The sequence below is a fragment of the Acromyrmex echinatior genome, chromosome 6 (genome assembly GCF_024713525.1).
Source record: "Acromyrmex echinatior isolate Ae372 chromosome 6, ASM2471352v2, whole genome shotgun sequence".
NCBI lineage: Eukaryota > Metazoa > Arthropoda > Insecta > Hymenoptera > Formicidae > Acromyrmex > Acromyrmex echinatior.
Window position 1 is genome coordinate 3,570,117 of NC_141857.1, and position 26,699 is coordinate 3,596,815.

General features: G+C 32.0%; 1 protein-coding gene and 1 long non-coding RNA gene across 2 annotated transcripts in view; one reads left to right on the forward strand and one right to left on the reverse strand.

The window, feature by feature from the left end:
• Nucleotides 1–1,334: 1,334 nt before the first annotated feature.
• Dhit (regulator of G protein signaling double hit) overlaps nt 1,335–26,699 on the forward strand; it is a 71,805-nt gene continuing 46,440 nt past the window's right edge. Inside the window, exon 1 of the mRNA XM_087407051.1 lies at nt 1,335–1,578. The gene's annotated coding sequence lies outside the window, so the exon portion shown is untranslated. The remainder of the gene's footprint in view (nt 1,579–26,699) is intronic.
• Nucleotides 4,513–5,891, reverse strand: LOC147909272 (uncharacterized). The gene is made up of 2 exons (XR_015545372.1): nt 5,660–5,891; nt 4,513–5,018 (listed from the first exon to the last, which is right to left on the reverse strand). It is a non-coding gene; the product is annotated as an uncharacterized LOC147909272 (long non-coding RNA).

Here is a 26,699-nt window from a genome sequence, read left to right on the forward strand (position 1 = left end):
CTCGCATTCGATTGTAGTTGGTCAATTTCTTACAAAGAAATTTCGTACAAAGAAATTTTTTCTAAAAGTCTTATTTGTAGAGAATAAACATCAATTAGCAATTTTATTCAATGAATTATACATTTTGTTCTAACATATACAAATGAACTTCGCATGTATTTCTGATATTGTAAGCTAAATTTCTCGACTGTACGAATTTTTGAGCCTCCAAACAATGAAACTTTTAATTTTCGCTTATTTTTCAGATAATACATTTTCTATAATTAATATACATTTTTTTGGTATATATAATTTTAAGAAACATACGGTCTATTTTATACTTTATGAATAAATTGTTAATTACCCAGTAAGAAATGATCATCAATTAAATCGAATTGGTGTTGAAATCATCGATATCGATTCGACATCAATTCGATGACTCATTTCTCGCTGGATAAATTTTTCTTTATACGAATATTTTCTTTGTACGAATACTTTTTGTACTCACTATATATCTGTTAGGAGTCAATCGAGCAAGGAGAATTCGATATCCTTCAATCCTTCCGCTTTCGCGACTCATAATTGGCAGTGACGACGCGTTGCGATGCTGGCTAGCCGCGTGACGTACATAACTAACGTAACTACGTATGCGATGAAGTGAGCGCTTGGTGGGGGAAAGACGAACGGCAGATGGCGACCTTGGCATACGTCGCCGTATTTTGGGTACATTCCACTTAACGTTCGTGAGCATCATTTCATTGTTGTTGTTTCCAAATATTAAACAAGAATGAATTGATGCGCCAGCGTTGCGAACGTTTAATGGAATGTTCCTTTGTCGTCTGTGTGAAATTATCTGAGGTGGTGTTCGCGCGAGCATTCTTGTTAACATTTGATAAACGAGTGAAGTGATACGCAAGAGTGAAGTGATACATTAATATGTGTTCGTGAACGTTGCAAACGCCAATCGGTGCTATTGCTTTGAAGTAGATATTCTTTGATTATAGTCAATTAGTAAAATTCTTCTATTAATTGATCAGTTAAATGCTTCAAAGCATTTGTAGTAAGACTTTAACCGCACTCAAAGTTATAATAAATGTCTGTACTATATTATTTGGTGTTATGAATGTCTATACTATACCTGCTCGAAGTTGATCGAACAAGAGGAGCGATCCATTACTCTTCTCGTAACTTGTAATGATAACACATTAACCGTCCACGACACGTTTGTTACATAGTAAAGTGAGATATGCGGTTGTCGGAGAAAGACGCAGAATAATTTGTGGCAGCTTTGACACGCTCGACATGTTTTGACGAATGATATTTTGATTTTTCTCTGATTGTCTTCACAAAAAAAATTAAATGGTTCGTCTGTGACAGTAAAATGCAACAGAATGACATCTTGTAAGCTTCGTAAAGAGACATGACAGTGACCTAAATACATTTAACAGTGCGATATGAATAACAGTGATAGTGATTATAACTGACAATGTTCGAGTTCTTTCCGATTGCTGGGCTCGTGAACAAAAATGCAGCTATCATTATTTTTTAAAACTGTGAGGACACCATGGGAAAACGATGGTAACATCAGCGCATCGAATTGTGAGTACAAACCTCTAATACTAGCAAATGACTGTTCCGTACGATATATTTGAGATAATTTTGTGCCGCAGTGTCACGATAATCGGGTTTCGATAGAGCCTCTCTCTCGTGTTCGATATTATGTCCGCGCGAATTATGTAATAATTAATAGGATTTATTTTCATCTATATTGTAGCGCGACATGGTTTAAAACTTGATATTTTATATGCATATAATTTAATTATTTCCTATTATGAATATACAGAGAATTATATAGAAGAGAGAGAAAGAGAAAAAAGGATTATATTTTATATTATGGTTTTAATATTATATATTAATTGATTCTTTAATAATAATAATTATTTCAATTTGTTTGTACGTATCAAAATTCATTATTTTATAAATATCTCTTATAAAGTATTTATATGTATCTTTTTTTTTTAAAGTATTTAAACAATTTTTAGAGTAACTCTAACTTCTAAATTACTGAAAAATATTAATTAAAAAATGGATTCTGCTCCCTTTGTTCCACTAACGTATAAGATGTATCCTTTTTGGTGATACTACATCTTTAACTTTACTGTTGATATTTCTTACGTGTTACTCTGTTTCTCTCGAGACGACGTTAAGATAATATTAAATTCGGGTTTCTGAGAGTAACAATCGTCTCAGAAATGATATTTGTTCTGACAATTTTCAAGCTTTATAGAGTTGCGAGCTCACGTCCATAGCAGACAGTCAATTTATATAACCTCGGTTTCATATTATTATTATACATTTATCTCTGTGTAATATTATATCTAACATATATAAATGAGATAATTTGATTTATTTTGCGAGCTTCTTTTTTTAAAAAATGCCTACAGTATTGTTTGCTTATATCACTTTTGCCAACAGGTCATTTGTGCACAAAAATTGCCTACAACTCAATTGCCTACATGCACTTTTGCGCACAAATAAAAATTGTAGAAACAGAGTTACATTTACCTACATGTACTATTGCTACATGTATTATTGCCTACAAATATTACAGCTTACAGCTCGATTGCCTGCATGTACTATTTCTCTGCTAAAAATTGTTTTAAAATACAAATTTTCTGCTTTAAAAACACGAATTCTCGGTTTTAAAATAAATAAAACAAATTCTCTGCTTTAAAAATACAAATTATTTTCTTAAATCTAACTTAATCTTAATTTTATATTTGTGCGCAAGTATAAAATTAAGTAAACAATCGAGCTGTAGGCAATAATACATGTAGGCAATTGATCTGTAGGCAATAAGTATTTGAAGGCAAATGTTTTTGAAGCACTTTGTTTCTGAAACATTTATTTGTGCGCAAAAGTGCATGTAGAAAATCGAACTGTAGACAATAATTTTTGTGCGCAAACGAATTGTCAGAAAAAGTGATGTAGGCAAAGGATTTTGTAGGCAATCGATTGTAGGCAAACGGGATCCCCCAATATTGGGGATTCAATATTTGCCAAATGTAGACTGTACATTGTTTTTCCAATTTTTCACCGATGTTGGGGATTCAATTTTTTTTCAATATTGGGTACATCTTATTTTTCCAATATTGAAATAATATTAGGGGTTCAGTCTCTGCCCAATATTGGCCACATGTTGGTTTTTCAATATTGGGCCAATATTGAGGGTCCCAACATTTGACTAATATTAGTTATACATTGGTTTTCCAGTATTGGGCCAATATTGGGGGCCCCAATAACGGGCCAATATTGGCTATACATTGATTTTCCAGTATTTGGTCAATATTAGGGATTAAATTTTTGCTCAATTGGGATAATATTGGAAAAACAATATATAATCAGTTTTGGACAAAAATTGAATTCCCAATATTGAGGAGGTGGATCCCTACAAATCAATATCATATAGTATCCTTACATCAGTTTTGCTGACAGTTTGTTTGCGCACAAAATTTATTGCTTATAGCTCAATTGCCTTTTGTAACAAGCACTTTTGCGCACAAATAAAATTTCCAGACCAAATTGCCTACGTGTATTATTGCCTACAGATCGATTGTCAAGTTGATTACCTACAAGCATTTTTGCGCACTAATATAAAATTGAGATTAAGTTAAGTAAGAAAATAATTTGTATTTTTCAAGCAAAATATTTGTGTTTCAAGGAAGAATTGAGAGAATTTGTTTTGAAACAGAGAATTCGTGTTTTTAAAGTAAAAAGTTTGAGTTTTGAAATAGAATTGGTGTTTTTAAAGCAGAGAATAGTATATATATGCAATCGAGCTGTAGGCAATCATTTTTATATGCTAATGAACTGTCGGTAAAAGTGATGTAGGCAAACGATATTGTAGGCAATCGATTTGTAAGCAAACGAGATCCCCCCTTATCTTGTTTAACTTTACGCATAGTACACACAGTTCTGACATTTCTTCAACTCCTTTTGATACTATTACGTTCCGTTTAATCTCCAAAATAATTTTATGCTCAACTGAAATTTTGGTTGTAGGCCGATTCACGTTCACAATGCTGAGTATTATTTATTCTTGTTTAAATTTGATAAGCAATAAGGATGGAATGATTCCAAGAGCATTATGAATGTTAATCGTAGTTTTTATGTCGATGATTCGTTCGTCGAACTTGCCAATCTTGTATTAATCACTTTTTAAGTTTTTATTATGCTTATTGCTATTATCTGCATATTTGTCTATAATCTTTCTTGATACAAGCAAAATTTCATTCTCAAATTCTTATGAAATAAAGAAGGATGGAATCAGATTTTTCATTCTAAAATATTTTGTAATCTCTTTAGTAATGTAATAGAGAAATGTTGATAAGTAATATTGAATTTTTCCACATTTTTTAAAAGCATAGAAAATAAAAAACTTGAGCTGAACAAAAATACTCAGATTATGTAGAGGGAGTAAGAATATAATTGTAGAGGAAAGTTAAGGCTTTTGATAAAAATATTACGCAATAATGTTGTGCATTGCAAAAGGGAATATATTAATATTATCGTACATCGCAAATAAATCTTATTTGATTAAATACGTGCATAATATAACGTGATACATATAATAAACATAAAGAGTATAAAACTTAAAAATCGAAAGAGAGAAAATAGAGAAGCTTACAGTTAATATTGTTCGATAGAAATGCGTTTGTCGACTGTTGTTATCAATCATAGAGAAAGAGTTAAGGACCCTTCAACGTAGGAAAAGTTAATGGAACGCAAGCAACTGAGCTTTCAGGAAGTAATAGGGACCAAGTCAAGGGAACTTTATTTGGAACGATCGCTGGGTACACTGTGTCCGTCATAGATCATGGAGAAATCGTCCACTAAGATTTAAATGGTCGATCTGCGCCCGCAGCTACGGCGAACGGGTTACGAAGATTTTCTCTCAAATCTTAAGTCGATCGCGTCATCGTACGAGCAGATACGCCCGTTTTAGTCCATTCGATCAATAAATGTCGGGCCTAAGGACCCTTGAAAAAGACGATCTTTTATTATAGAGAGAAAAGACTGAATACTTCATTCACTTGCACATATTTACGGTATTATATAACAGTGTTCAGAATGGAACAATAAAAATTCGGTCATTTATTCTGTTTGCATTTGTTTCGAATTGTTTTGTCGTTGCATCAACGATTTGCATTTAACGAAGTAGAAAGACAGATTGAAATTATTTCCCTTGTTTGTCTATATTCCATCACATACATATCGTATATATTCACGAATATTTTTATTCCTATCTTAATTACAATTTCAACTTAGTTAAAATTAAAATTAAATTTTGAGTTAGATTTTAGTTAGAATAGAAATCAAATTTTATATAAATATTCATTAATGAAAATTTATAACAGCGGAAAAAGATGAATGCATTGCAATATAAAACAATAATAATTAATAGTCATTTCTAAATTCTCAATAAAGCCACTAATATGATAGGAATAATACGAATTAAATATATAAGATCGCTCTTTCTCTTTAAAAAGATTGATTCTAAAAGAAGAATTTCTAATGAGGAATCTTTTTATAATGCGTCATGTCCTTTGAAATACACATCATTTAATTGCACTATCGTCGTGCAATCGCTGCGATTTACAATTACTATGAATAATCTTACCGGAAGTAATGTACGACGACCCCAAGTCACGTTATGCTCGCGATACAGGATGCATGAGGCAGGCAACGTGAGTGCACCGGCGGCGAAGACATAACCGCTGAGGACGACGACAATCCTCGAGGGTCCGCGTGCCAGATGGATCATGGGTAGCCTAACCAGGAAGCACCAGACGCCGGTGGACAGCAACGTGCCCGCCATGGTAAACAGAAACGTGCCAGAGAAGAAGAGGTAGAAACTCGTATATGCAGTCCCTTGGTGATTCTACGGCAAAGAATCCGGAGGATCTACAGGGTGTTCGGTTACGGTCTCATCTTTTCCGAATTTCCGTCTCGTGAGAGAATCTTCATGGGACGTTTCTTCACAGAATGTCCCAGGTGGAATCTTTCAGAAATTCGGAAACGCAACGATAAAGAATAATAGATTAAAAGTAATGTGAAATAATCAGATTTTTGCAATTTTTAATTTAAACTATCTTATAATCATATCATTTATTAAAATGGTTTTAAAAAATTAGAATGATTTTGCTGTATTAATTAAGATGTTTAAAGCGTTTTATTTACTATTATTTATGTAACGCAAAATTTAAATGCATACAGAGAGAATTTAAATGCTTACTAAAGATTGGTAAACGTAAAATTTAAATATTCATTTTCAATCTTAACTGAAATTCCGAATTTTGAATATGTAACTAATATAACTTACGCTAGCTCGAGTGACACACACACACACACACACACACACACACACACACACACACACACACACACACACACACACACAGATTATTTTTAAAATACTTTATACTTTTATAAATTCAGAAAATATTATATACCAAACGTAAAATGTCACACAGATATGATTATATAAATTCTATATTATAGAATTACTTAAAATTTGCTATTATATTATAGTGGTCCACAGAGCATTTTATTTTTATAATACAAGTATATTGTTCGTTCTTTGATAGCTCACTAAAGTGAAAGCAATCATACTCCTGTTGTGAAAAGCGAAATATTAAAGTCTCAAGAAATTCTCTGTGTTCAATCAATAATTTGGTCAGTAGATTTCTTATCATTGATTACGATCGTTTTTCATCTAACTATACTTCGTTCGTGTTATGGATTGTTGAAATGATTGGTCGATTATTACCTCTACATTGTTACAATACTGTATTGATAGATTTTTTTAATACCTCTAATATGCACCTTAATCAATTTTATCCTTGCTCCACAAATAAACATTTCTATTAATATTAAAGTTAACAATTATTAATATATTCTATTTCTTTTCAAATTATCTTACTCGAAAAAAAGCGAAGGATTAATAACTCATTAATAGTAACGTGTCTATTAATCCTATTAAGTAACTGGAACATATCGGTCTTCGTAATCCTTGTCGTGATCATAGGATATTTTCCTAATTTTTTAATAGTGTGGTGTTTTAAAATAATTTTATATTCTATAATCTTATTTTTTAATTCACTTTCATTTTATCCATGTAAGTTAATTATAATAATATTTTTACGGTAAATTCGAGTGTTAGAATTTTTATAGTTGAAAATTTTAGAACTAATAACAAAAAACTTTAGTAGATTTCAAAAACATATGTTTTTAACATTACAAAAATATGTATTTCTATTATGATCTAGGTTAACATAGCTACTGCAGTCTGTTGAATAAAACATATATATAACTTTAGTATCTTTTTTGTTGATCGTTATTTGTTGTTTTATTCATGATTTTGTGTTTTTAGTAGATTTGATAAAAATAGTAACTATATTAACTTATGTTTATAGTTAATACAGAAAAAAAAATCAAAATATAAAAAATATAATATATTTCAATTGTTATTTTACTACATTAATTATCGCTGCATTGTTCATTTGGTGGCACCATTTAAAAAAAAATTATATCTCAATTATTCTGTACTAGCACACTTCATTAATTTTTTTATTTAAACTTGAAAAATAATAGCTAATAATAATTTCTTTGCTGAAAAGGCAATTTGTTCATATAAAGCATAATAATATTACGTAAGACGTACAAAAATTGCTCTCTACACAAACGATATGCTTGAGAATATATATATGATCGGAATAAGATAAGTGGATGATAAATGGAATACAACAAATAATTCACTTATCGGGCGATGTAGATAAACCGTGTGTTGGTTCTTCTTTGCTTCCGAACTTTTTTTAGCATTGTTTTGCTATCTTTTTCCTCTATGTTCTTGGTACGCATCCTTCTAGCTTCGCTCGCTTCACATAATCGCACTATCTCTATCACTTGAATGACTTTATAATGCACTTGCGCTATCACTTGAGCGGCATATATCACCATACGCAACCAACCGGATGAATAAGGAAATAGATTAGATTATTGTAATATCATTATTGAATTTTATAATAAGACGTTAATGACATTGACAAATGATATTGTGGACTAACAAACATATACGAGACAACCGTTTATCGTTCGATTCAATACTCGTTTGCACGCGATATTGACTTTCAACGGACGGAAAGATGCACAATACGGAAAATAGTGAATTCCGATGGGAATAGCTTGTGGCCATCTCGATGCATATATATTTTTCGAAAAAAAAAGTAATAATCGCGATGTAGAATATGAGGCTCGAGCATCGTTTCTCTAAGTTTTCAACGAATGTTTTCAAGTAAGGACAATGTAACACAGTGAATTGTTATTCTTGTTATTTACTAACGTTAAACAAAGATGGAATGATTCATTGTATTGTTACACTGTGTCTGGAAAACGCCTAATCTTTACTTATGATTTACATCGATGAAACGATGAAGTGCAGAGAACATTTTAGGTGAGTGACAGATGCTACGAACTGACATGCAGTATGCCAAATGGGATGTACTTCGAGATATTGAACATTCCCCGTACTTGACGTGAATGCGATATTCAGAGTCATCATGTTTCAAATCTCGTATAGGATAATGAACATATCGAAACAATCACTTCAAAAGCCTTTGTTCAATTCGACATTCTCGACACTCATTAACACGCGATATTTATTTTCGACGGTAAGACGGAAAGACACACGATCGGAAATGGCTCACTAGCCACTTCGGTACGTGCATATATTGCATATTTCATAGAAGAGAAACTAGCTGTCACGTAAACACGAATCTGAGGACTTTTCATTAGATGACACAAGTCGATACAAGTATTGCTCTTTATTACATAAAATAACAAGAAAGGTAAAACGATATTTGTATCGACTCGTGTCACTATCGCTGCGTTCAGAAACTTCATTCGAGTGCATCTAGGGACGCGTTCAGATTCCCACCCAAGTACTCTCCTGATATCACGTCATCCTTGTTTAACATTCATTGAACAACAAGAATAAAACACCTGAATGACACTCGGATGGGAATCACATAATCCAGGGGCTGAAAGGAGAGGATATAATTTTTTTATGCGCTAAATGTAGGTATTTAATAAAATAGAATTTCTACAATATAATTTTTATTGGCAATTTTTATCAATATAATTTTATAAATATACAATTTTAATGAATGAGAACAGAAGTTTTATGATTTCAAAAAGAGTACATGTACTCTTGAAAGAGCACTTACAGCTGGTAATCCTAATTTCAAGGGACTGAAAGTGAAGATAGGAAGAAAGTGAAGTTGTGGATCATAAATCCATCACTGTCTCCATGATAGACCATCTCAGTACGAGCCTTTCAGAAAAAAGAATTAGGCAAGAGAATAAACGAGATATGAACACTATTTCTAAGAACTTAGTCTTTAAGAAAAAAAAAGAACAAATCATTTTTGGATAAGCGAATTTTTAGAGCAAAAGAATAAAATGTGCAATGCCAAATGTAATACATTTTCAAGGAACTAAATAAAAAAAAAAATAAGATTACCGATAAAAAAATTCATCATTGCTTCCATGATAGGACTGAATCGGAAAATTTGGAAACAATGAGAAAAGGGAACGACTTGATCAAATAATAATATCAAGTAACAAAATCAAAAAGATACAATTCATTCAAATATTTAATGATATTGATATTTTATATTGTTGTTAGTGCAAAATAATTGACGAATGATTTTTATGAATTAAGAATGTTGCAATGAACTTGACAACAAAATAGCACAAAAGAAATGTTTCGTTTTTTATATGTATGCTTTGATTTTTTTCTGTGACTGTGCTAAGTATAAATTTAAAAAACAACTATTTTATCAAGTCTACTAAAACAATAAAATCGCGAATAAAATTACAAATTAATAATAAGCAATAAAAAAGCACAAAATTAATGTTTTATTTGATTGTGCTACAGTAATTATGTCAACTTAATAAACATTAAGTGTAATATTTGTGCAATTACATAATAAATATTTTTTCGCAATTTTATACATAAATCCATAGATAAAATAGATAAGTATAAAGTCAACGCATTTTGTTACTTACAAATCTTACAATACTCTCGTAACAACGTAGGAGAGCCAAAGTTGCTGACACTGATATAGATATGACGATCGATTCTCCTACACTAGGAAAAGTTCCAGCAAATTTTCATTTCGTCGAAAAGTTTTCGCGGCCCATTGAAACTTTAAGAAGATTTCACAGCACGGCTATTCCTCAACGATGTATGTTAATTTATGTGCGAACTGCATTAGATCTGTAATGTATTCAGTATTCACTTCTCGAGTGGATCTGGATTATGCTTCGATCCATCTCACTCAGTGTGCTATTCTTTCCTCGCAATATAAAATAACCCGCGAAGGATTATTCCAATCGCAAAAAAATGCCATTTTTTTAAATTACTGACACTGACAAAACTCGATTTACAGTGCGTTTTAATAACTCCCTAATTAATGCACTTTTAATAATGCAGGGAACAATATGTGCAATCTTATTACAGCACATACGTAAGTTTACTTGATCTACTTTATTTTAATTACCGCGAGTGTTATTACAGCCATATAACGTATAACGAAAGCAAAACGTTATGGAAGAGTAAAATATTATGAACTTTATACTTAATTTTTGAAGTGTTCCTCGAACTTTTTAATTTTATCATATCCAGGTCAAAATCTACAAGAAACACTTCCTTTTACTTATCTTTTCAGTATAGAAATTGGCCTCTTTAACATTCCTCTTTCTCAGAATTTATAAAAATATTATTAATGCACCAACAATCGCGAACTTGTAATCGATAAAATAAAATAAAAATAGTTTTGTGGCTCCAAGAATAAATCAAATATAAGTAAAATATTTCATATAGGCATTTTACTTATATTTGATTTATTTTTGGAGCTACAAAATTACTTTATTTTTATTTTACAAATCACAAATTCATGATTAGTGTCTATAAATAATACTTTCATAAATTCTGATAAAAGAGAATGTTAAAAAGAAGCCAATTTCTACACTCAAAAAGGTATACAGTATACAGTATACAGTAAAAGATACAGCGTTTTTTTTTTTGTATATTCCAAGCTAGATACGATAAAGTTATTAAAAAGTTTGGGGAACACTTTGAAAATTGAGTACAAACATGATGTATTTATCCAAATTTCAATATTCTTACTTAATTTTCAAGGTGTTACCAACGCCACGAAAGTTTTAATAACTTCGTCGTATACAGGAGAAATTAAAATCTGCAAAAAAAAACCCTATTTTCTTTACTTACACCTTTTTAGACAGAAATCAGCTCCTCTTTAATATCCTCTTTTCCATTTATGATCTATAATTTTGCTCTGTTCGAATACTTTTCAAAGCTTAAATTGTATATTTTATTTAGATAATAAGAAGAAAATTGATAAACAACTCGTGCTGTGTATTTAATTTTAAACAAACATTTTGTAACTAATACTTATGCACGCACTTTCAGTTAACAGAGTACAAAGCGACGTAGTTTGTACTTTTTACATCGTTATTTCTATTTCAGTCATGAAGCCAATTTTATGTTTCCATCTCGGCAAGCTCGGCGAAATCATAGTTCGAGAAACGTAAAGTGATGTAAAACCCAATTGCAACAGGCCCGACTGAAGCAAACTGGGAAAGTCGTGAAAATAATTAAGGATGTTTACAAGTTTGTATGAGAAAGAGAAAAAAAAGATTCAGAATGCGCATTTCTTCTCTGTCTCACAATCATCGAGCGTTCTTCGAATAGAGCGATCGATCGAGCTTTGTACATTAGTTAGTACCCTTTCTTCTCGACTGAATTGCCCATTGTTCGAACGAAGCGGACGAAGTGTAGTCGGTGCTGTAGTCAGTGCGCGAATTAGATGTTTCGAAATTAAATCGGCCAAGGCAAAGAATAGCCGCGACTGGTCTTAGTTTATGCGGTAAGATATAGAGCGAAGACGTCGGGAATTCGCCATGGAGAAACAAACACACTACTTCGCAAGTTGTTGCGGTAGAGACGCTTTAGCGAAATTTGATGAAAGAAAAGCGACGGACAGGAGAGAAAAAGAGAGAAAGAACATTCACGGAAAATGCGAGTTCTTATTAGCTCCCTCGCTTCCCACGCTTCTCCAAGTCGAGAAACAAGTAGATCGTAAAGATTGTGCTTTGGTTAACGCGAAATCCCAAGGTAGGGTGGTTACCAACACGATGATGCGAACATAAAAAACAATTAGCGCGCCATGGATGCAACTTTTTACGCCCGTCTTCTCTTATGGATGTTTCTTAAAATCGTTTCTGAAAATCGAAAGTCGGGAGAGATCTAGGTCGAGGTTTAGATTGTAAAACGAAACCATCCGACAGATCGTGCAGGGTGATTCGACGTTTCGCCGGATATATAAGACAGATAATATCGATTCATAGGAAAGCTCAGCGTGCGGAGAGGAGCGACGCGTTCAATTATCGGCGAAGCTTTTCGGCTCGAGCAGCTGCAGTCTGTGCTTCGGATATCGATTCTCTTGCTAGGATATCACGTAGGATTGGCGCGGCGATTCGAGAGAACAACTCTATCTCCCGTCGACTGTCGCGCGAATAACGTAGGACCGTCCCTAAGCTGTTATGTCGCGTTTATGGGTATTTGACATTGATTCCGATTTCGCGGCCGAATTGGATTAGCCCGATTGCAAGCGCGAGAAACGTATACCGCTGCACATCTGCTTTCTGAACTTGAGAGAGAGAGAGAGAGAGAAATGGCGTATCGGTACTGTACACGTATCAACCACCCTGCCATGCTCCGCACGCCAACTTCGTCAAATATTTACCAGGTGCAAAGTACGAAGTTTACGCTTCACCTGTTATGGCACGCGCGCACTTTCATGCGATGCCACGCGAGCACGTTGCAACAACCGCATAATCGTTTCACTAATGTAGGTATTCGTCTTGATATTTTTAAACAAGGAGTTGTGGCCGTAGAGAGCAATTCGTTTAATATTCACGGATTTTTATCGCATGTTTACTGTTATGCTTCCAAATATTTCATAATGATAAAAGAACTAGATATTTCCATAATATTCCATGTATGCTCACACGCCTCACACTTATTTTTATGCAAATTGCAGATTAATAATGTAAGATAAAATTTTTATGTTCAAAATTCACGGGAAAAGAGATTGTTACATATAATAAAATTTTATATATATATATATAATATTTGGTAAATTTAAATCTATTAAAATATTTAATAGACTTTTTATTTTCTATACAATATAGAATTTTATCATTATTTCTAGATGCACTGTGATATAATAAATATGTAGTCATAAATATTGTAATGTAAACCTTAAGATTGTTTCTGTTCCTTGAATAGCTTACTAAATGTAAAGACCCGTCTCTTGAATAGCTTACTAAAGACTCGCATTTGAGCTAAGTGTATATGTATATATACATGTATAACGACCTAGAATCAATAATCTCTAGTACGGTATATCTCTTGTTTCATGCATTCGCATCGAAGTATTCTCGTGAGTATTCCCGACTTCGTTAATTGCTAATTATAGTAGATCATAAAATATTAACGACGAAATCAAAGTTACCGTTATCGGGAATGTGTATATATATCGCTCATTAAGAACAGCAATTAAGATTCGCCAGTTAATCGAATCCAACCAAAGAAAAGAAAAGTTATATAAGTTCCCCCCCCCCCCCAACCCCAGATATCCCCCGAAGAATATCAGGATTATATTTTTTTTCTATCGCGTTCTGATAACTAAACATTCTCGAATAATATCACCGATTAATGTGCGCTGCTCGGGTTCTTTGATCATCCTATTCTAGGTGTTGACGCTACTACGTCGTATTCAAAGGGCTTTTCTGAGACACCAAACCACAGGCAGTTTATGTACTATATACAACACTAATTGTCACTTCTTTGGTCGACATTTCCTTAAAGGCTTACTCGTGTTACGCTCTTGCGCGCAAATGTTGTTACTGACGTAACCATGTGAACCTGAAGCCAAGGTATCCGTATAATACACGCATGTATATGCAGTATACACACCAAACTGCTATTCGAATTATGTATACATACTTCAGTCGATCTTGGAAATAAATATTAAATATTTTTAATTGAAGGCTTCACTGCGACAATATTTTAATAATATCTCAGGAATTTAAGAAAAATAATCTTAAAGTTAAGAAACTTAAGTTCAGGTTTATCTTTTATAAATTTTAAAAAAGTGCACTATACCCTGCTCTATATTGGATTCATTAATTTCTTTAGTTACATATTAGAAAAATCAAAATACATGAAATATATCTTTTTAGGGTAAAATATTCTACTTCTTAGATATATTATGTGCCATATATACGGTACATTTGATTTTGATAATACATTATTAACTATTTCATTCATTCGAAATGAAGTTTCTACATAGGTAACACATTACTTTTGAAAAGCAGTTCCGGTTACTAAAAGATCATACTGTACGTTATTGTAAATTTAAATTGCGTTAACCGACCGTGGCGTCCTTAATACATTTCCCAAACGGTCGGTGATGTATGCTCAGGCAGGATGTTCTCCATTTCCCGCCGCGGCTGGGAGTCAGGATGACGGAATGGGCGAGGTTGGAAACGGGCGGATGACGATTAACGAACGATTATTAAGGTGGACCCTTATCGCGGTAATTGCGCGGAATAAATTCAGGTTGCGGACAAATGAATGAACGAATGAACGGACGGACGAACTGAACGAAAGAACGAATGAACGGACGAATGAGCGAGCGAACGAACGAATGAACGACGAAGACGACGACGCGACGCCGTAATTTTCTGGGTGGACGAGCGTTTGGATGACATGCTCGGTTTCTCGCATTACTCTAGCTGCACTCAGTTAACCGACGCAACCGACGCGACCGACACGATAATCTTTTTAACTCGTCCGTTAATCGACGTTCGGCTTCGCACCCTTCGCACGTAGGGAAGCTGCTGATAGCTCTTAGGGATCCGCGTTCCTGTTTTGACAAACGCGCCGGGCGACCCGTAAACGCCGATGATAGAGGAAATACCGTTCAACGGAGAAAGCAGCCGGGAATGCAGCCAATTCCGAGCGTGATTTAAATTGGAGTTCGCTATAGCTTTCCCATTTTGAACGGATATCAATGCTTTCATTATCATAATGTTCATGAATGACGAATCATTAATCGTTTATTAGTTAAACACTGGATTATAATGTAAATGTATTAATTGAACATATGTATGAATGCGTTGGCGGATCCATGAGAAAAGCCATGGCGACAATGATCTCTCTCCCTTTGGAATCTCCTTTTTTAAAAATATTTGTAAAATGTTATATACATTTTTAATATTTCTATATATTTTTTAATTAAAACTCCTAGATATAAGAAACAGATTTCATTATATTATTTTTTGTGTTAATATAATTAAAAATGAAATGTTTTGTAAATTATACGTTTAAATAGTACTTTTAATACTTAATGCAATAATAAAAATGTTTAATGTAATAATTTATGCAATAATTTAATATTCTATCTTTTCATATTTGATCTTAAAAAAACTTTATTTGCAACGTGCCAATAGCTCCCTCCTTTAACTTTCTGGATCCGCCAATGTGTGAATGATTTATATATATGTATATATAAGATTTTTATATCTATAAAAACAGATTATTATTATTTTTATCTTTTGAATTGCTTCGAGAAATATCTAGTTCCCTCAATAAAGACTCTTTTTGACTCCAATATCACGTTCTATCGATGTACGTAACAAGCAGAGAGAGACTTATCCCGACACGTACGCTGATTTAAGGGAATTCATATGAATCGATTCGTAATAAAAGGAGAAGAAGCAAAGTCACGCGCGCTCATAAACGTTCCCTCCGAAAACGGATGTAGGGGATAATAACGCTGCGAGATCATAATTACTGTTATTACATCTCTGAAACGAATTGCCATTCTTTATTATCTCGCTATCAGTTCTCTCTCATATGTTTCCACTTCCTCCCAGCCCATTTCGCCGCGTGAACGCGTAATTTTCATGTTTAAATTCATAAAACCGCTAAGCGCTTTAACACTTAAGTGAACCAATTTCTCTTTTCAAACGATATTTTTACGTCCCGATTGGTCAGCTACTGAATGCGTGAACAATTTTATTCGTACCGGACACGAATAATTAACATTTGTTCACCTTGTTCTCTCATGTACTCACAGATTACCTTTTATTATTCTCGATATTTTTTTTTCTACCTACGTTCCACACCCTTTTTCTCTCTTTTTCTTTCTCTAAGCACCTATTTTTTTCTCCGACGCGTTTCATCCACTTCCTGCTGTTGCGCGAACGATAAAAATACCTTGCGTGATAAATAAAACAATCACACACCGTAATCCTTTTGCTCGGTCGGCCGACGTTAATCGTCGATCGATTCTACACGCACGAGGCGCAGATAGAGAGGCACATGAAGGTAGGAAGGAAGGAAGGAAACGAGACACGGTTACCATCATTTCCGGAACGGATGCCAAAGGGAACCAAATAATTGTTGTTTCTGTTATGTTCGTATGGTCAACCAGGCGACTGTATGCATGACGTTTTATTTATCCCTGGCATCACCATAAAAACACAGTATACTTTGTAGCAGGATAGTATCACTTGTATCTATGCAATTGTAAACCGCGCATAATGAGAATAATTCAGTGCAATTGCTGTACTACCGGAATTATTCGAGATAATTATCTCTAGTACACTTAAACCAGCTGCAAGCCTGTCACGTGACAATAATAAGCTAAGATATTAATTATACGCTGAGTAGTTTGATAATGCGCAACTGGTTACCAATCCACTGCGAGAGTTAATTAAAATTTAAAGATACTTATATAATTGCCAATTTAATCAACATATTAACAAGAAATATAATTGATAAAATTAATAGTTAATAAAGAAATTAATCAGGCTAAGGAAGGATAAAGGTATAAAGGTCGAAAATAACAAGGCTAAAAATATTATATACCGTGGAGTATAATTTGTATCCAAACTTAAATACATAAAAACATGTAAAATACAAAATGAAATAATAATGGGCTACAGGGTAAATTCGAATATTATGGTCATTTAGAAAAGACGACTATAGACTAAATTCATCAATTGATAAATTATTGAAGAGCATTTTTGTAGTCATTCTAAAAGTGGCCATCTTACCCGAATTTACCTTACATGTAATAATAAATTATACAATAATAAAAAAATTAACTAAATTATATATTTAAAGCCAGATTTATCTGGAAACACATGTATATAACAATTGCAATTAACAATAAAATCAATGTATTGATTTCTACCAGAGAATTTTCAATGTTAAACAAAGTCAAATATATTGAAAATGATTATAGATATTGAACTTATTGGAAGATAATTAAAAATTGCGATCATTGTTAAAAGCCTAAAAGGATTGATTCTCATACGCTTTAATAAATAAAATATCACGTGTGTATACACAGCCAGTACAAAACCACATGTGATAGACACAATAGACTTTATTGTAAAATATACTAATATTTTAAAATTATATTGACTAAAAAAATACTTATTAATGTAAAATCCGTAATGTAAAATGTAAAAATTCTCTTGTCACAAGAAATGATAAAGCCCGTTTTGAGCGATTTCAATATTTTTTTATTCAAATAGGGAAGACTGGGATCAGCAGACTATAGAGGTAAATAGAATAATCGAGGCTATATTAAAAATAAAACACGCGAGACACGTGTCTGAGCACGCAGCAGCACTACGTTTGGTTAGTCTACTGTAACATCTCACAGTTGCGAACACATCTATGATAGAAGTTACGCTATAATTTAAAAAAATCGTACATCTAAATAAATATTTTCATTCTTAAAATTTTTGTTTTACAATCGCATATGATTGTCTGAGATATTCGATTTTTCTACTTAGATTGTAAGTGCAGTTCTTACTTAATAAAGTTCAACAGATTTTTTTGTTTATATATCTTAGTTATCGTATATTGTTAATGTTTTTAAAAAATGAACGGATGGAGTTAGTAGACGAACCACACCATGGAACTGTATGACTCATTTAGTGACGACTCTTATAGTACTTACTCAAAATTTTATTCCCTTAAGAGATTTCCCTCAGTGGTAAATGTTATAAGTTCCCTCATGTCCAATCTCAAAAACTAAGCTTATTCGACGCGTTTTTGCATGAAATGAACAAATTAGCCGATGATAAAACCCATGATAAAGCCCGTTTTGGGCGATTTGTCACTCCTTAACAAGAGAAATTTTTATGTTTTACATTATGGGTAAAAGATTTGTCCCTCTGTTATATGCTCTACATATTTAGCCTCATATATTTGATAAAAACATTTTTATGAAATCATTTATGTGTTACTTATTTATCCTTATAATAAGGATATATAATAAGGATCAAAAGTCATATGAAGGTTATAATATATTTCCTTCTCAATATATACGTAACAACTTTCTATTTACGATAGATTAATAAAAATGCCTTACTAAATTACTGGAAATAATTTTCTTCCGTATTAATGCGATAATCTCATAAATTTTCGAAGATATTAAAAAATTCCTACAGGTACGATTGTAATTCAATCTATCTATTGATATAACCATTATTCAAAAATTTTCGAGCAGTGTGACTAAATGTGCTCCATCATGCATGAACATTTGCATATCTTTACTAGAATGCCTTCGAATAATTATAGACAGATTTGCAAAAATTGTCTGTAATTATTAACATCAAGTAAAGAAAAATGCAATTATTTTTATTTCAAATTAAAAAAGTTTACGACATATGAATTACTACTATCATACAATTAAAAAATATTTAGAACATGAATATATAATTTATTTGATATATGCATTCAATTTATGAATTGAATAAAGTATGCATAGATTATGAAACTTCTTATACATAAAAATTTGTTTTTGATAACACAGTTACCTACTTCTTACAAACTAACTTCTTATCAATTATAATCGAAAAATGTAATATAAGAATAGATAGGTATACAAAGTATGAAATATAGATTAAAACATAAATGGAATACTAGGAAATGGATACTAGGTACTCTAAATAATTTTAAGGGATGATTCCTCGCACAAATTCAAAACGAAAATTTAATGTGACTATGTTTTCGAAACGGCTAAAGTTTCAAAGATATAGAGTATGAAACTAGTTGAAAAAAACATTTTTTCCAAAAATTTCGAAAAAATACTCGGGTTATTTTAATTAAAAGAGGAGTCTCCATAAAACCGGTTTCCGGAAACGGTTTTGGAGTTACGAGATATTGAAGTAAGAAAACATGAATCATAGTAAATGTTATTTAATATTCGTTATTCTGTTGTTCTGAATCCTGAATCTTTTTTCTGATAGACTAGGTCTTTCATTTGTCTCCAAAATGTAAACAAATATACGTTAAGGATGACTTCCTGTGCGAACATTTTTCCATGATCACTATCCTCATTGGATTGGAAGAGGCCTGGACGCTCCTATTAAATGATCAGTGAGAAGTTCCGATCTCACACTACTTGATTCTTTCTTTAGGGACGAATGAAAGATCTATCAGAACTACTAAGATTCAGAATGCAGAACATTTATGGCAACTGATATTTAAAGCTGCCGATATCATCCGTGAAACTCTAAATATTTGTCATCAAGTCCGAAAACAATTTATTAATTCTAGTGCTAGAAACTGTGTCGAAATCGACTGAAAAATTTTTGAACATCTTTTGTAAAGCATTAAATAAAATAATAAACATTAGAAATGAATAAGTATGTATAGCTAGGACTCTCTTTCTCTTTAAAATAACTGACAACTAATTCCAAGCTACTTGGAGTCAGCGCGGGAAGAAATGCGCGATTATTATAATGTAAAATATAAAATTATTACTTAGATGTCCTGGTATTTTCTTCATTAAAATTCTTGTATGGTTCGACTCACTTTAGAGTCCTCTTCAGCATTCTCAATTCTCCTATATTATGTTGGTTAGACATCTGCTGAGAAAGAACCCTGCACAAGTCCCCAAATTTGTAGTGGCTTAATACACGCCAACCATTGTCATCTGATAGTACTTCATCCAAAGCTTCATATAATTTACAGGAATGATATCAAAATGATCACACAGGGAGAGAATTTTTTTCTTATTAAACTAAAAATATGATAGTCGTGAGACAACATTATGTTTCCAAGCATTTTAATGTAAATCTCTCTTATTCATTAATAAAACTATAATAAAATATAAAATAAGTTTGATTAATTTTACTGAAATGTATGGTAAAAATCTTTAAAATATTGTATTGTATCACAACTATCACATTTTCGGGGTAAATTTTAAAACAAAATTCTCTCAGTGCAGAAATAAAATTAAAGAAAGATACAAATATGATATTTGACGTATTTTGTAGCCAAAATATATTTGACTGCATCTGCAATACAAGAGAATTGAAAATGCTGAAGAGGAGACTCCAAAGTGAGTCGAAACGTACAAAAATTTTAAATAAAGAAGACACTGGGACATCTAATAGTGTAATTATTTTATATTTTACATTACAATAAAATCGCGTTCCTCCTCCCACGCTGACTCTAAGTAGTCTAGAATTGGTTGTTATTTTATTATAATAAACATTAAATAATATTTATTATGATTATGTTTTCTTAATCTGATATTCCGTAATTCCGAAACTTTTCGGAATCGGACATATGTTTATTAAACATTTTTGATTTGCTGTCATGTACTAAAGCTACTGTAGCAGTTTTGGCACTATATGCAGAGACACCCTGTATATTTAAACGTATTTAAAATTTTATCAAAATAACGCGAGTAATTTTCGAAATTTTTTGAAATTAATAGCGAATTCGATTGGAAGCACTAGTGCATATTAAAGTCGTTTACGTTGATTTAATTTGAGTATAAAAGTGAAATGCAAAATTTCGCACTATAAAGTACATATTTTACCTAAAATACTCAACTTTACCTAAAACTTTACCTAATATTCAATTTAACTTTTTTACAATAAAATGTATTGAATATTTCAGGATTTAATCGATTTCTATGTTTATGTATAAAGATATCTTTATGTTATTTTGTGTATGACGGTTTAATGTGCACTGAGTGCGTCCAATCGAATTTGCTATAAATCATTTCGAATATATAGGGTAGGATCGGATAGGTAGGATATTATGAGTACTGCAAGTAATATGAGCACCCTTCATATTTTTGTAACAGTTGATATTAATAGTGCCAACTGTTGTAAAAAGATGCATCTGTCTTCGCGACATTCCAATATACTACGAAGTTTGATCTAAATTTATATATTTCGGATATTTATCACATTAAATAAGTAGTTTTCTTTATTTCTTACGTTTTTTCCTCTAAGTCTCCAATCTACATTGAGATAAGATATTTTGTTCTGCATGTTAATATTTATAAAGTAAAGAATATTGAGCCATTCTAGCTTCATAAAGTCCCGAGACCATTATTGATTTATTAGACACGGAAGTTTTTCGGATAGGTATGCATGATCATGTATTATCATCTTCATTGTTCCTTATTGTACACTGAAAAAAGAGTTTGACGAGGGATCAACCACTATAGCAATCAGTTTATATTTCTTTAGAAATATATTACGACAGTAATAAAACAGGCAATGCTAGCAGTAGCAGTATTAGCAATACGCTAGCAATATTCTAGCAATACATTAACAATATTAGCAATACAATAGCAATTCTAGCAATAAAGTGTGTTGTATCGCCATAATTAGCAATCACTGTTTTATATTAGTATACATTTTTTAAGCAGTGGTTGACCCTCCTTAGAATTTAATAATAGCTATTAAATGTATGGTCAAATAATGTCAATCAAATGTTTGGTTATATTAAACAAATATTTGATTGGCATTTATTCTAATAAAATGTTTCATATATACAGGATGTTAAGTTTTGACAAAGCGCTCGTGTATAGATAGGGCGGATTAAATTGAGTCGAAAAATTCTCTACCATTTTACAATTTTTACAACAATTAACAAGATATTAATTACTAAAAATTGCTAAAAATTAGCCTTCAATAATTTTTTTCTCAAATACTATCAACTTTACAGAAAAACTGCAAAAGACAAAAGTTGTTTATTTTCTTTTCATAGAACTCTAAGAATTTTTCTGAATTTTTTATTAACTTTTTAGTATTGCATTTCTTTATTTGTAACTATTTTTATCAGTATAAGAAAATATGGTATTAAAAAATTCTGAAAATATTTTCAGAATTTCATGAAAAGAAAATGAACAATTTTTATTTCTCTCGATATTTTTCTGTAAAGTTGACAGTAGGGGAGATCAGGGCTAGTAGACTCATTTTTCGAATTTTTACAGGCGAAATTAAGAGGACTCTAAAGAGAGTCGAACCATACAAGAATTTTAAATGAAGAAAACACCGGGACATCTAAATAATAATTTTATATTTTACATTATAATAATCGCGCTCTTCCCTGACTCCAAGTAGCCTGGAATTAGTTGTCATTTTTAAGTTATTTTAAAGTTATTTTAAAGAGAAAGAGAGTAGCTATATATACTTATTCATTTCTAATGTTTATTATTTTATTTAATGCTTTACAAAAGATGTTCAAAAATTTCTCAGTCGATTTCGACACAGTTTCTAGCACTAGAATTAATAAATTGTTTTTGGACTTGATGATAAATATTTCGAGTTTCGCGAATGATATCGGCAGCTTTAAATATCAGTTGCCATAAATGTTCTGCATTCTGAATCTTAGTAGTTTTAATAGATCTTTCATTCGTCCCCAAAGAAAGAATCAAGTAGTGTGAGATCGGAACTTCTCACTGATCATTTAATAGGAGCGTCCAGGCCTCTTCCAATCCAATGAGGATAGTGATCATGGAAAAATGTTCGCACAGGAAGTCATCCTTAACGTATATTTGTTTACATTTTGGAGACAAATGAAAGACCTAGTCTATCAGAAAAAAGATTCAGGATTCAGAACAACAGAATAACGAATATTAAATAACATTTACTATGATTCATGTTTTCTTACTTCAATATCTCGTAACTCCAAAACCGTTTCCGGAAACCGGTTTTATGGAGACTCCTCTTTTAATTAAAATAACCCGAGTATTTTTTCGAAATTTTTGGAAAAAATGTTTTTTTCAACTAGTTTCATACTCTATATCTTTGAAACTTTAGCCGTTTCGAAAACATAGTCACATTAAATTTTCGTTTTGAATTTATGCAAGGAATCATCCTTTAAAATTATTTAGAGTACCTAGTATCCATTTCCTAGTATTCCATTTATGTTTTAATCTATATTTCATACTTTGTATACCTATCTATTCTTATATTACATTTTTCGATTATAATTGATAAGAAGTTAGTTTGTAAGAAGTAGGTAACTGTGTTATCAAAAACAAATTTTTATGTATAAGAAGTTTCATAATCTATGCATACTTTATTCAATTCATAAATTGAATGCATATATCAAATAAATTATGCATTCATGTTCTAAATATTTTTTAATTGTATGATAGTAGTAATTCATATGTCGTAAACTTTTTTAATTTGAAATAAAAATAATTGCATTTTTCTACTTGATGGTAATAATTACAGACAATTTTTGCAAATCTGTCTGTAATTATTCGAAGGCATTCAAGTACAGATATGCAAATGTTCATGCATGATGGAGCACATTTAGTCACACTGCTCGAGAATTTTTGAATAATGATTATATCAATAGATAGATTGAATTACAATCGTACCTGTAGGAATTTTTTAATATCTTCGAAAATTTATGAGATTATCGCATTAATACGAAAGAAAATTATTTCCAGTAATTTAGTAAGGCATTTTTATTAATCTGTCGTAAATAGAAAGTTGTTACGTATATATTGAGAAGGAAACATATTATAACCTTTATATGACTTTTGATCCTTATTATATATCCTTATTATAAAGATAAATAAATAACACATAAATGATTTCATAAAAATGTTTTTATCAAATATATAAGGCTAAATATGTAGAGCATAAATATAACAGAGGGAAAAATCTTTTACCCATAATGTAAAACAAAAATTTCTCTTGTCAAGGAGTGACAAATCGCACAAAACGGGCTTTATCATGGGCTTTATCATCGGTCTAATTTGTTCATTTCGTGCAAAAACGCGTAAGAATAAGCCTAGTTTTCGAGATTGAATATGAGGGAACTTATAACATTTACCACTGAAATCTCTTTAAGGGAATAAAATTTTGAGTAAGTACTATAAGAGTCACTAAATGAGTCATACAGTTCCATGGTGTGGTTCGTCTACTAACCCCATCCGTTCATTTTTTAAAAACATTAACAATATACGATAACTAAGATATATAAACAAAAAAATCTGTTGAACTTTATTAAGTAAGAACTGCACTTACAATCTAAGTAGAAAAATCGAATATCTCAGACAATCATATACGATTGTAAAACAAAAATTTTAAGAATGAAAATATTTATTTAGATGTACGATTTTTTTAAATTATAGCGTAACTTCTATCATAGATGTGTTCGCAACTGTGAGATGTTACAGCAGACTAAGCAAACGTACTGCTGCTGCGTGCTCAGACACGTTTACTCGTGTCTCGCGTGTTTTATTTTTAATGTAGCCTCGATTATTCTATTTACCTCTATAGTCTGCTGATCCCGGTCTTCCCTATTTGAATAAAAAATTATTGAAAACCAATATTCAGCGACTTTTAGTAATATCTTCACAATAATAAAAGGTGAAGAAATGGGCTAATGAGAGTAAAGCGCTGTAAGCGTTGTGTAATTTTTATGTGTAAATCTTCTAATTTACTTGGACGTTTCGACTCACGTTTGAGTCATCTTCAACAATCACTGCAATCACTTTGAAAGTGTCGCTTGTTATATTAAAATAATCAATTTCAATACTAAGATACATAAAACATCAATAAATCTATCAAATGGTATGCATAAGATTTTTTTATCCTTCAGTATGTTAGATAAAATCAAAATGTTTCCTTAAGGTGTTTATTAATATCCGATTCTACCTTAATCATATGAAGTTTTCGTCTTGAATTTGTGTGAGAAATCATTAAAATCTTTTACTTAATCCACCTTGTATATAAAGTGTAAATTTTTTGATATTTCAATTCAATACAAAATAATTTTTTAAAAATAGGATACATTATCTCACTTTCTTCATAAACAAGTTTAATTATATAAGATATTATAAAGGTAAATTATAATATCTCATCGTATAAAACACATGGCAATCTAAAATTTCAAAATTCTACTAAACGAATACATGCTCGTATTATTCATACGCTGATCTACTAATTCAGCACGCGATGGAATATATGGCGCTTTTCAAGGTGGATTACAACGCGAATTAGGTATTAATTAATTTACAGTTTGACGACGAGATTCGTAAGCCAACGAAAATGCGAAAAGGGGAATGATCGACTCGTGTTGCATGGTCGGTCATTAAATGAAACCCGTACGTCGATCCGTTCAACAATGCAGGAAACCCTACGTAATCCTGGCGTAATTTGAAGCCGATTTCCCGGAATTTCGGCGACCGAGTTAATGTAGCCGCGTATTCCCGCTCGCAATGGAAAATAATGATGGCTTATAGCAAGAAATAGCATGCGCTCGTTACATTGCGAGCGGCACATATCGTCTGATATGCTGCGTGTATGTGTTGATTAGTTTTACTTGCAATCTTCAATCAATCGCGAAATCGGCAAATCAATTAAATGTCCGCGATGAAAATTGATTCAAGGGATAATCTTTCGCTCAATTTATGGAAAAAAGAAGCACGAGCGAGCGAGCGAGTCGAAAGTTAACTACAAGGGCGATTAAAGCAAAGGAGAGGAAGAGGTTAACGAAGATTCTGCTATGGATATTTGCTATGGATTGCGGCTTACTGCCACCTTCGTGTTGAATAACCGCCATCCCCACATCCGTGTCTGTAAAATTGGAAATCGGTGCTAAAAAGATAAGGAATCCTATTTCCGCAAGGACGCTATCGCGAATCGACAATCTTCGACAGTTCTGACTAACTTCCACGATGCAGTTAACGAGTTCGTAATAATATATTCAACGAGCCAGGCCTGCGGCATATTACATGCTAGTCCCGGATGCAACGTAACATAAATTGGTCTAGAGAACTATGTAATTTCTCCTAAGAGACTCTTAGTCCACATAAGTGCAAGATTTTTTTCAATTATATGAAAGTTTTCATTGAATGATAATCACAATAGGAACCAATAAAATACCGTAAAATTGTTATCTAGTCGCTTTTGTTTGTCAGTAAACTATTCAATGATAATCTCTATGAGAAATATGAGGTCTAAAAAGTTTTAACGATTAATAAAACGGTATTGATCCTATTTGATTTTATAACGAGGCTATAGAAACTTTTTTACCGATAATAATACATTTTTGTATTTGCGCTAGCTCACTAGTGAAATAACAGGTAGGAATGTTAACAACGAATTAACTTTGTTGGCTGCGAGCTTATAGACGCGCATGTGAGAGCTAACGAGCTATGCGCAACCGATTCAAATAGCGGACGTAATTCGACAATCGCTAAACTGCCGAA